This window comes from Mastigoproctus giganteus, chromosome 5, assembly GCF_048544385.1.
Source record: "Mastigoproctus giganteus isolate SK-2022 chromosome 5, ASM4854438v1, whole genome shotgun sequence".
Taxonomy (NCBI): Eukaryota; Metazoa; Arthropoda; class Arachnida; order Uropygi; family Thelyphonidae; genus Mastigoproctus; species Mastigoproctus giganteus.
In genome coordinates this window covers 187996609-188008655 of record NC_143579.1, presented here as the reverse complement: position 1 = coordinate 188008655, position 12047 = coordinate 187996609, and the positions used below count along the sequence as shown (strand labels likewise).

The following is a 12047-nucleotide window of genomic DNA, read 5'->3' as shown; positions in this document are numbered from 1 at the left end:
AATCAAATCTTCTTAACTTTATTTATTTATTATTATTATTGCTCTTATATTATTTCTCCCTGACTGGGAGTTCCACCTCGAAACAGGTATTGCTAACAGGTACACAGGGTGGTGGTTGTTATGTCTGGTGTTACTGTTGGTCGAGGAACTCTCTGACTATCCTACAGGTGTTCAGGATTGCGACTTTCTGGAGTTCCTTGTGGGTGTTCGCTGGGAGAGCTATTGCTGCTCAGCTGTTAAGTAGGGTCTTTAGCACCATACCTGTGGTTGACATGATGATTGGTATGGTCATAACTTGTTGCATATGCCACATCTCTTTGATCTCCTGTCTTAGGTTCCTGTACTTCCTGATTTTTATCCCAACTGATTTTCTGCAGGTTGCCAGTGTTGGGTACTGCTATGTCAATCAGATAGGTAACCTTTTCCTTCTTGTCCACAAGGGTTATGTCTGGTCTGTTGTGTGGAATTGTCTTATCCAGTATTATGGCATGGCTCCAGTAAAGCTTGTGGCTTGGGGTCTCTAGTACTGCCTAAGTTTCATACTTGTAGTACAGTACACTTTCTTCGATCAACTGGTATTTCCTTGATAGCTTCTGATGTATTATCCTGGCTATCTGGTCGTGTCTATGAGTGTACTCATTCTGGGTGATCACCTTGCATCCCATGGTGATGTACTGGATCGTTTCTGAGGCCAGGTGGCATCATTGAAATGTGTCATCGGACTCCTTGGCGATGTATTTTCTATAGTTTCTAGGTGATCACCTCAGTCTGGGTGATCACCTTGCATCCCGTGGTGATGTACTGGATCGTTTCTGAGGCCAGGTTGCATCATTGAAATGTGTCATCGAACTCCTTGGCGATGTATTTCCTATAGTTTCTAGTGCTGATTACCTGGTTTTGGATGGCAAGCATGAATCCTTCAGTCTCGGGGAAGAGCATCCCACTTGTGAGCCATGCATTGGAAGCAATTTTATCTATGTGATCTTGATGGAGATCGTTGTAGTGTCTGCCATGGAGTGTCTTCTCTCCCCATCCTTCTAGCTTTGTTTGTGCCTCCTGGTTGGGAGGAAATTCCTTGCTTAGATTGAGTGGGTTATACCGCTTGCCTAAGTTCTTTATGGCCTGGTGGAGTGCTGCTGTGCATTTCTGGAAGTCAGGTTAGCAATCGCTGTTTTCTGTTGCTCAATGAGGTCTATCAGGCACCTTCCTCCTTCTTTCCGAGCAATTGTCAATCTCTGCACGGCAGACTTTGGGTGATGTTGGCAGTGCTTGGTCATCACCGTCCTTGTCTTTCTCATGATATCCTCCATTCAGTGTTAGTCCAATTTATGACACGGAAGAGTACATTAGCACTGGGACTGCATAGGTGTTTATGGCTTTAACTGTGTTCCCTCTGTACAGCTTTGCTTTCAGAAAGCTTCTGAGTCTCTGATAGTATTTTTCGGTCAGGCAGTCCTTAATTTCCTTGTGCTGTAACTGCTGAGCCTCCACCATCCCAAATATTTTTAGGCCTCTCCCTCTGCCATGGCTTCGATCTCTTTACCAGTCTACAGCTGGTAGTTTCAGTTGACTAATTTTCCCTGGTGCAATCCATGGGTCTTGCATTTGTCTAGACCAAATTCCATCCTAATATCATTGCTGAATTCTTTGGTGATCTGGAGTAGTTGCTGGAGTTGGTTCTCGGTTCTCCCGTAGAGCTTGATGTCAACCATGTACATTCAGGTGGGTGAGGGTGTACAGGTTCTTCCTTCTTTGAGGTTATATCCGTACTTGCTGCTGTTGAGCATGGTGGATAGCGGGTTAAGTGCTAGACAGAACCACAATGGGCTCGGGGCATCTCCCTGAAAGATTCCTCTCCTAATGGGGATTGGTCTGGTTGTGATGTTTTCGACCTTAATAGTGGTACTCCATTTCGCCATCGTTTCTCCTAGGAAGTTTGTCACTATTGGATTGACTTTGTAGATATTCAGTGCTATTCAGTGCCTCTATTATCCAACTATGAGGCACGGTGTCGAAGGCCTTGCGGTAATCGATGTAGGCTATGTATGTGTTATGGCGCTTCTTGTCGGCTTTCTTTATAACCTCGGCATCTACGGTTAATTGCTCCTTTGCATCATTTACTCAGCAGCTTGCATCCTTCCTGCTGTTCAGCAATTATGTTCTGGCTCTTCAAGTGGTCTGATATCTTCCTGGTTATGCAGCTGGTCCGGATTTTGTACATTGTTGGGAGGCAGGTTATTGGCCTGTATTTCCCTGGGTTTCTTGTATCTTTAGGCTTCAGATATGTGATTCCCCGAGTGAGAAACTTTGGGATTGTCTCTGGGTGCCTTATCATTCTGGTGAACTGCTCTGCCAAGTGTTTGTGTGTGTGCAAGTGAGCTTTTTGTACCAGTAGTTGTGGACATTATCTATTCCTGGAGTTTGCCAGTTGTGAGAATTCTTGATCGTCTGTTTTACTTCTTCCCGAATCTCCCACTCTCCCATCTCCTGTACATCCTTGGTTTTCTTGCATACTAATTCTATCCAGGGGGTTCAGCTGTTATGTCTTACTTCCCTGCTCCATATATTGCCCCAGAACTCCTCAATCATTTTCTGCTCGGATGGTACGTTCCTTCTTTCCCGTCTTCTCCAAGTCTCTTATAGAAACCTCTTTGGTCTGCATCGAAGATTCGGTTTATTTTCCTCTGGGAGCTCTCTTTGTATCGGCGTAGTCCCTAGCTGAGTGCGAGAAGGTTCTGCTTCAGTATGTGTCCAAGTACTCTCCTATTCTCTGATTTTTAGTCTCACGTTTGCTGTGGAGGCTCTCTCTTGAGGATGCTTTTCACTTTTCCAATCAATTTCTTACTCCTATTACCCCTTTGGTACTGGGTAAATTGGCCTATCTTGACTCTTCATTCTTCTATCTTCTGCTGAAATCTTCTTTCCCAAGCTGGTTTCTCTTCCATTAATCCTAGTGGCTGCTATGGCAGCACAATACACGGCTGTGTGGATAGCCTCCAGTGCTGCACCATTGTTGTCGAGGTAATGCGGTATTATTTGCCTATTGAGGGGGTCTGTGACTCTCCACAAGGTTCTATTGGACCTCTGCTTCAGAATGTGTCGGGGTCCATTCCTTCAAACTCTGTTAGGGCCTTCTTCCACTCATCCTCTATTCTAGATATCGTGACCTCGTCTCTTTCCACTTTAGTTAATGTCACTTGGTATGTAGTCTCGCCCTGTACATTGTCATATTGGTCTCCAGTTTAGTTATTTCATAGTATGCTTGTATGATGTATGTATTCATTTTGATGCTCCACTTCATGTACTGGCGTTCTCTCCCATCCTGGGTGGCCACTGGTGTAGTTGCGCAGGAAGCACTTCCAGTTGGTGGGGCTGGATGGTCTTACCCTTCTCTTGTGGTAGCCATATAGGGGACAGCGGCACTTGCTCCACTGTCTTCCTGGGGAGACCATCTCTGATTTTTCGACCCCTCTGCCCAAGGCCTGAATGTGAGTGACTTTATCCTGTGCCACACTCAATGTACTATGATTAATATTTCTCTGCGACATCATCCATCTACGGAGGTGGACCTGTTTAGCTTCGGCTTATGTCCAGTGGTAGTTTCTGGCTTTTGTCCAGTGGCAATTTCTCGGGAGTGACACCAGAACCCAGGCCCATCAGGTTGGCAGTCCAGTGTCGTAACAACTGGGCCATCGCACCCCTTTTATTATTATTAGCCATATGGTGCAAGGAAGCCTGTGGGTTTTGCTGCACCAGCCAAAAAAAAAAAAAAAAAAAAAAAATCTGAGTTACCCTGAAAAAGAGAGAGAGAGAGAGAGAGAGAGAAAAAGAGAACAATAGTTAGAAGGGAATCACCAAGAAAGAGAATAATGACAGCATCCAGCTCAGGACCCTGGGTGTGCCAAGCCCATACTCACCAGATGTGAGCTCCTGGGATTAATTTTGACCTCTTCTCAGTCTAACCATAATTATGAAAGCATCCTGGGACTCAGGGGAAGTCTCCACAAATGGGAGATGTGCAAAAAATATCCCCAATTCACAAAGGGGGATCAAAGGGTGACACGAGTAATTACAGACACGTTAGACTTCTGTTCAGGGAAAAATAATATGGAGTCACTGGTTAAAGAAGAATTGCAGAATCATCTAGACAAGATTGCAGTAATAATTCAGACACAGCATGGGTTTGTTAAAGGGAAGTCTTGTCTGAATAATTTGATTGGATGCCATGATGTGGTTACAAAGGAACTGGATGCAAAAAATAATTTTGTTATCATATAATTGGATTTCAGGGAAGCTTTTGATACTTTGCACATGGAACACTTCCATCCCTTGTTAATAAATTAGTAAAGGTTGCCTGCCTTGTCAGTCAAGATTATAAAAGATCAATGAGAGATGAGTACAGAGATAATATGTTAAGAAAGTTAAAACAGGTTGACAGATTATGAATTGATCCATAGGATACCACAATATTCATAGCAAACTTTACCTTTAGTATTTTATACTTACAGTAAAAAACTGTTAGAATGCATTCTACCAAATTGCACCATTGAGGCAATTTGTGTGCTGATACAATTCAATGAAATGTTACAACTTCAAATATTGAATTCACTCATACTAGAAGCTGTATGACATTATAAACAAATTTGGTAAGTAATGGACTTTGTTTGGTGGCCAGCTGATTTTCTAATCTGAATTCCTAAAGTCAAAGCAGTTCCTTATTTCCTTACATCAGTCAAGAGCCAATTGACAGTTCATTTTCAGAAGTGTTAAGTTAAATATTCTTTAACTTAAATATAATTGTATTTGGAGAACCAATTCATAATCCAATAGTGCTACTTGGTTGGAGAACAAGTTTTGTGAGTAATTTGTAACCAAATTGAAATGAATCAATTTTGCAAAAAAAAAAATCCATTGATTCTCAAATATCACTGAAGATAAATAAAAAATAGATATTTTGCAGTATCCGTTCTTCCATAATAATGAAAGAACTAAGAAAGAATACATGTGCATCGGTCTTTGCTCAACCAAAGACCACTTTATATTCCTTGAACCAAGAAGTGTTCAAGCAAATATAAAGAATTATCAGATACAATTGAAGATTAAAAAATATATATATATATTGCATCTTGTAGTATGTCTCTCAGTTCTGCTCTGTATCAGTTGTATCAATTTCAGTGTGAGAACATATTATAAAAAAAAACAGAACTGATGTACAGCAGTTCCCGGTTGGGGAAACTAACAGGTGCACAAGGAAGCTTTAAATATAACAAATTCATGCTTGTCATTTTAACCATTCCTCTCAGTAATACTGAGTGTGTGAGAATATTTAGCGTTTGAAAAAAAAAAAAAAAAAAAAAAGTTCAGATTTCTCTTTCTCTCTCACATGAAACATTGGAAAAGCTTCTGACCATTGTGTCTAAATAGCAGGACCATTTTTATAAATAAAATGTTGACAAACTTTTCCAAAGAGGGCAAAACAGAGTAACAGTATCTTTCTTGAAGTAATCATAAACAGACAATCCAAAACAAGTCAACAGACAGAAAAATCCTAGGTAAGCTAATGTTTTAAAGCATATTGTATTAGTAAACAATCCTATTGCAGTTTTAATATAAAATGTGAATGTTGCCAGTGAAATTTAATTTATACTGCACTGTGGACTCCAAAAAAACCGCTTGCTCTTTTTTAAAAATCTGCTATTTTCTTCCTGATTACAGTTACTTGATCTCCAGTTTTTTCAATGTCAAAAGTTGGGAATCGTGTATAATATTGTCCTAGAGGGGAGATTAGAGGGGAACAGGCATTTTGTGTGTTATCAGACACAATCTAAAACACTGATGGATCCAATATCTTTCTATTTCAGAATATTTAGGAGAAGTCCGGTTGGCCTGCGCACACACCTTCTCGATGGTAGCCCTGTTATGCCACTTAGGTGGCAACGAACGTGTAGAGTGGTTCTCTTCAAGACGCCTGATCAGCGTGCAGAGGAAAAGACCAAACCCAACAGCACATGACAGTAAGACGAAACAAATGGACATCAGTCCCCAGCAGCTTTCACCCCCCCCCTTACAGCATCGAGAGGATCAGAGTGGAAGCAGAGGATGCTAAGAATCTCTGGGTACTATCAGGCTACCATGCATGGAAACTGAACTTGGCCTGTTACAATGTAAGATCGCTCATCGGTGAAGACAGAATATTAGAGCTGGAAAAGGAATTAGAAAATGTGAATTGGAATATCATCGGTTTGGCTGAAACAAGAAGAAGAAATGAATCACTTATAAGTTTATCAAGTGGAAATCACCAATGGAAACAGTGAAAGAAGTGAAGGTGGAGTTGGCTTTCTGGTCCATAAGGATATAAAAAATATTTTGGAATTCAAAAGTACATCACCAAGAGTGTCAAGACTGCTACTCAGGATTTCAAAGAGGTTATAATGATTTATGCACCAACATCAAGCCATGATGATGAAGAGGTTGAAGAAATGTACACCGAAATTGAGTCTTCTAGATGTGAGAAAACTCATTAGACTTTCATTATGGGGGACTTCAATGCTAAGGTTGGAAAGAGAAAAAACAGCACAGAAAGGAGAACTATAGGAAATTTTAGAATTGGTGAAAGAAATGAATGAGGTGAAGGACTTGTGGAATTTGCAGAATCTCGAGGAATGTCAGTAATGAACAATTTTTTCAAGAAAAGGGTGAACAGAAAGTAGACACGGAAGAGCCAAAATGGATTAACAACTAATGAAATTGACTTCATCCTCACTAACAGAAGATATATTGTGAATGATGTTACTGTTCTGAGCAAGGTATTTGTTGGAAGTGATCACAGAATGGTAAGATGCGCACTTGATAAAAAATGTAAGAAAAGAAAGGAAAAAAAAGACTCGAGTAAATAATATGAAAGTCTTTGAGATAACAGAAGCAGAGAAAAAGCAGTATGTACTGGAACTTAAGAACAAGTTTGAGCTTCTGCAGACTGCTCAGGACCAAGATATCGACGAGGAATATTACAGCTTTCTGAAAGTGATAAAGCCCAAGAAACCTATAGGTAAAAAGAAATCCAAAGAAGAAAAAATTAGTCAAGAAACACTTGTCATGATGAACCGAAGACGACAAATGAAGAGCAAGAAAAACACTGACAAGGAGAAGGTTGAGTATACTGAGTTACGCAAAGCTATTAGAAACAGACTCAGAGAGGACATAAGAAAATTTAACACAAGAAGAGTAGAACAAGCATTAAAGGAAAACAAAGGATTTAAATCAGCAGTCATGAGCAGTAATACAGAAAGACAAATGATACTGAAACAGAAGAATAGCGATGGTGTACTTATAAATAGCAGAGAAGGCATAATTCAAATAGGAGAAGACTACTATAAAGAGTTATACAAGGAGCGAGGGAATGATGCCAGCAGTGGGGAAGATGGATCCCAAATTAGGAACACATACAACATACCTGATATCCTTCCTGATGAAGTAGAACATGCATTGAAGAAAATGAAGAATCAGAAAGCCCTGGGGGAAGATGAAGTTACTGTAGAGTTGATAAAATTGGGAGGAAGAGACATAACACAAAAACTGGCAAGGCTCTTCACAAAGTGCATTAGAAAAGGTGCGATGCCTAAGCAGTGGAATAATGCAATCATAGTTTTGCTGTATAAGAAAGGAGATAAATCAGAAATTGGAAGTTATAGACCAATTAGCTTGTTATCCCACAACTACAAGTTGTTCACAATGGTCATTACTAACAGATTAGAAAGAATACTTGATGAGAATTGTAATTGTGCTTTATTCTGTAATTGTGCAATATCGATAAACAGAGGCGGACTGGATCAAAAATTCTTACCCGGGAAAATTTATAGTGGCCTCATACTATGGTTTATATCCAAAATCACAGTGGCCTCCGGCCCATCGGGGTTTCGCCTTGTAAGGCTTATGGCCAGTCGGCTTCTGTCGATAGAGAAAAAATATGAAATTGTGAAACGCTTTGAGCGAAATGAAAGACTATGTGATATTGCACGTGCTACAGGTCTAAATGAGGCAACGCCAAGAATTAGAAAGAATGCAGAGAAAATAAAAACAACTTTCATAGCAGGAACAACTCAAAGTGTAATTAGAATCCATTAGATTAAGACACAAAGAATTGGAAGAGATGGAATGGCTGTCATCTGTTTGGATAGAAAATCAAACAAAAAACAAGTTTGCTTACGACAGAAGCAAAAGCATTAGCAATATTTTATTCGTAAAAAATACGTATTTTTTATTATTTATTATATTATAATAAAATATAATATAATAATAAAAAATATTATAAAAATTATAATATTATTTTTTATTACGTATTTTAATCGTTATAAAATATGTAAGTATTTTATTACGATTATTTATTGTGTTTGGTAATGTTTTGGTTACCAATGTGTGTTCAATCTTGGGTGGTCGGCACATAACCCTATTTTTCCCATAGGGTCTGTTGTTTATATTGCATGATTTTACATTGCACGAGGGTGTCTAGGAACACAACTATCGTGCTATACGAGCATTGACTGTACATAGAAGGGCAACGAAATTGGTGAGTGGAACAAAGGGAAAGGCTTAAATTCTGCAAATTGCACTTCTGGAGACTAGGCACCTGCGAGGTGATCTAATTAAGGTGTATAAGTCCTTGAATGGATTGAGCTAGCTCAATGCCAATGGGATTCTTCCTTTTGCTGAGATCACTCACCTGAGGGGGGGCATAAATTCAAATTGAGGAAAGACAATTGTAGAATAGATGTGTGGAAATTTGCCTTTAGCCAGCGGGTGGTTGATAGTTGGATCAAACTTGCATCTGTTGTTGTGGAGGTCAGCAACTTAAATAAGTTCAAGGCAGAACTAAACAAACATTTGGAGTGAATGGATGGGTGAAATGAGAAGGGGTTTTTTTTTTTTTTTTTTTTTGGCTGATGCTAAATAAGCTTGCTTTTATAGCATCATGGATACTTGCAACTCAAAAGCAGCAACTTGCCCTTACTTCCATACTGCTCCAATTTGTACACCAGTCTTTTATGTACAAAAGCTTTCCTGAAATCCAAGTATATAATATCAAAATTATTTTCTGCATTCAGTTCCTTTGTGACCACATCATAGTATCCAATCAAATTGGTCAGACAAGACTTCCCCTTAGCAAACCAATGCTGTGTCTGAACTATAACACCAGTCTTTTATGTACAAAAGCTTTCCTGAAATCCAAGTATATGATATCAAAATTATTTTCTGCATTCAGTTCCTTTGTGACCACATCATAGTATCCAATCAAATTGGTCAGACAAGACTTCCCCTTAGCAAACCAATGCTGTGTCTGAACTATAACTGCAGTCTTGTCTAGATGATCCTGCAATGCTTCTTTATCATAATTGTATATATGTGTTATGTATTGATAAAAGTTGTTGAGAAAAGAAAAGAAAAAAGAAAACAGGGGAAGACAAAATGGAAAGATGAGAGGAGGTAGTATAGCTACAAACTGAAAAAGTAAAAAGCATAATAATAAAATATTAAAAATAATTATTGAAATGAAAAAATTATAATTCCTCAGAGTGGTTAATACTAGAATATACATATAAAGAATGCTTAGTATACAAAAGAGCTTTCGGCTGGGTAGACAGCCTTCTTCAGTTAAACATTAAATGACAGAATGGAGATGTGCACTGCCAAGTTGGTGAGTGAGGCGCGTGGCTAATTGTTAGAGGTTGAAGTTTGTGGCTGTGACGTATGGTGGTGACGCGGCCAGCGTTTGTCTATGGACAGAATTATTGCTTCTGTGATGGGGTTAACTTGACAACCACTGTTCCTGTTCAAAGAGGTATCCGAGCATTTTATGTTTAACGATTCCAACCAGGTGCGCCGTAGGTAATGGTGGGACCTGTCCACAACCACGACATCGCGGTGTGGGTCAATGTCGTGGTGGGTTGTCCAGACATGCTCGGCAATAGCTGAGTGTTCCACATCTGCCAAACGGATAGCCCTTTTATGTTCTGAGAGACGTTTCTCGAGCCGACGTCCAGTCTCTCCAAAGTAGCAGCTAGTGCAGTCACGGCAAGAGATGCTATAGACCAAACCGCTCTGCAGAAGGGTGGGGACAGGTGTTTTCACGTTGGAAATGAGAGAACGCAGTTTCTTGCCTGGGAGTTGGATGCACTTTATCCCATGTGATTTTAGGATTCTACCGATCTGTTGTGATAGGTTGGGGTAGTATGGGATAAATGCCCTCGTGGATGACTCACCACTGTTGACGTTACTGTTGGTCGCCACGTTGTCGCATGCCTGTAGGTCACACCTGTCAAGGATGTCGATGGGATGGCCACACCTCGCAAGGTCCACTTTGACCCTGGTGATCTCTGTGCGTCTTTCACCTGCAGAGCTAGAGTGTGTCCAGGTGCGAGTTAGCAAGGTTCGGGCAGTGGTGAGGAGGTGACCCCGTGCGTGTGCTGACCGGAAGTTGGTAAATTGTCCAGCACACATAGTTTACTATAAACTGTCGTCTTCAAGCATGTGTCTTCGCGCCAGACGAGGGTATCTAGGTATGGTATGGTGTTGTTCGACTCCAGCTCAATCGTGAATTTTATGAAGGGCGATAGTGAGTTGAGGCGGGGGTTAGGATTCGCTGACCTGAGTCTCTAGGGATAACTACGAACACATCGTCTACATAGCGACACCAAAAGGCGATGTGATCTGGTGCGTGTGTAAACGCACGTCCCTCTAACTCCTCCATCACGATGTTTGCCATGACCGAACTGACAGGGGAACCCATGGCTGTGCCATGCACCTGCTGGTAAATTGAGTCGCTAAACATGATTGCAGCCCCCTGTTAAGCACAGTCTGAGGGCAGTGGAAATGTCATCAGGTGTCAGTCTGGTTCTGTCGCTAAGGGTTTCATCATTGTCCAAGAGTTGTTTTGCACAAGAGATGGCAAGTTCCACTGGGATGGAGGTAAAGAGTGATATTACATCGAACGATGCCATGACTTGATCTTGTGAGATGGATATAGTGCGGATCCTTTCTATGAACTCAATACTGTTGGAGACGGTGTAGGTGGTCTTGCCAACTAGAGGAGAAAGAAGCCTCAAGACAAACTTAGACAACTCGTAAGTCGGTGATCCACAGAAGGATACAATTGGTCTTAGTGGTGTGTCTTCTTTGTGTACCTTCGGCAGGCCGTAAAACCGTGGGATCTGATAAAAATAATACATTTTAGATGCAAGATAGAAATAAATACATATATAATATGTATATTATATATGTGTGTATATAATATGTATATTATTTATGTATGTATATAATATGTATATTATTTATGTATGTATATAATATTTATATTATATATGTATGTATCGAATGATCCTGACTTCTTTTCAAGAATCAACCACCAGAATTGTGAAAAAATGACAATATAGTGTCCTGTGTTTCTAACATAAAAGTACATGCATAGCAAGGTAAAATTAAGGGAAAAGAGAAGGGAATAAATTTAGAGTAGTACAAAGTAAAGACATAAGTAATGGGAATAAGGGAGGATACATAAAGAGGGCATGAAATTTACAGTAGACATTACAGAGGAAAAAAAGAAAAATATATAGACAGCTAAAGAACTAAATTAAAACAAAGAAGTATTAACATAGGAATGAGCCCAGAGTTGCAAGCAGCATGTGGTAGGAACAGTCATAAATAGCACGTGATAAACATAAAATACTGAGACATTGGCTGGTGAAAACTTAAAAAATATATAGACAAAATAGTTAGAGAAGAGAACTTTACTAATATTATTGAAACTATAGGACAGGAACAGTAGTCAAAAGAACCATGCAGGTTAAAGCATACTATTTAAGGGTGATGACAGTAGTGAACTCAAGCAGTCAAAAATGTGCATGGGAGGAAAACGTATCTAAATAATATTTCAATAAAATAAATGTAAGGCAAAAGTAGCCTGTATTAAATACCAGAAAGAGAGATAATTTAGAGTGGTGCCCAAGCCAAATGCCATGGCTGAAATATGTGAAATATATATGAATAAGATGCCA

General features: G+C 39.8%; 1 protein-coding gene across 3 annotated transcripts in view; it reads right to left on the bottom strand.

The window, feature by feature from the left end:
• PhKgamma (phosphorylase kinase gamma) overlaps nt 1–12047 on the bottom strand; it is a 318732-nt gene that overhangs the window by 182738 nt on the left and 123947 nt on the right. The gene's annotated exons all lie outside the window — the stretch shown is intronic.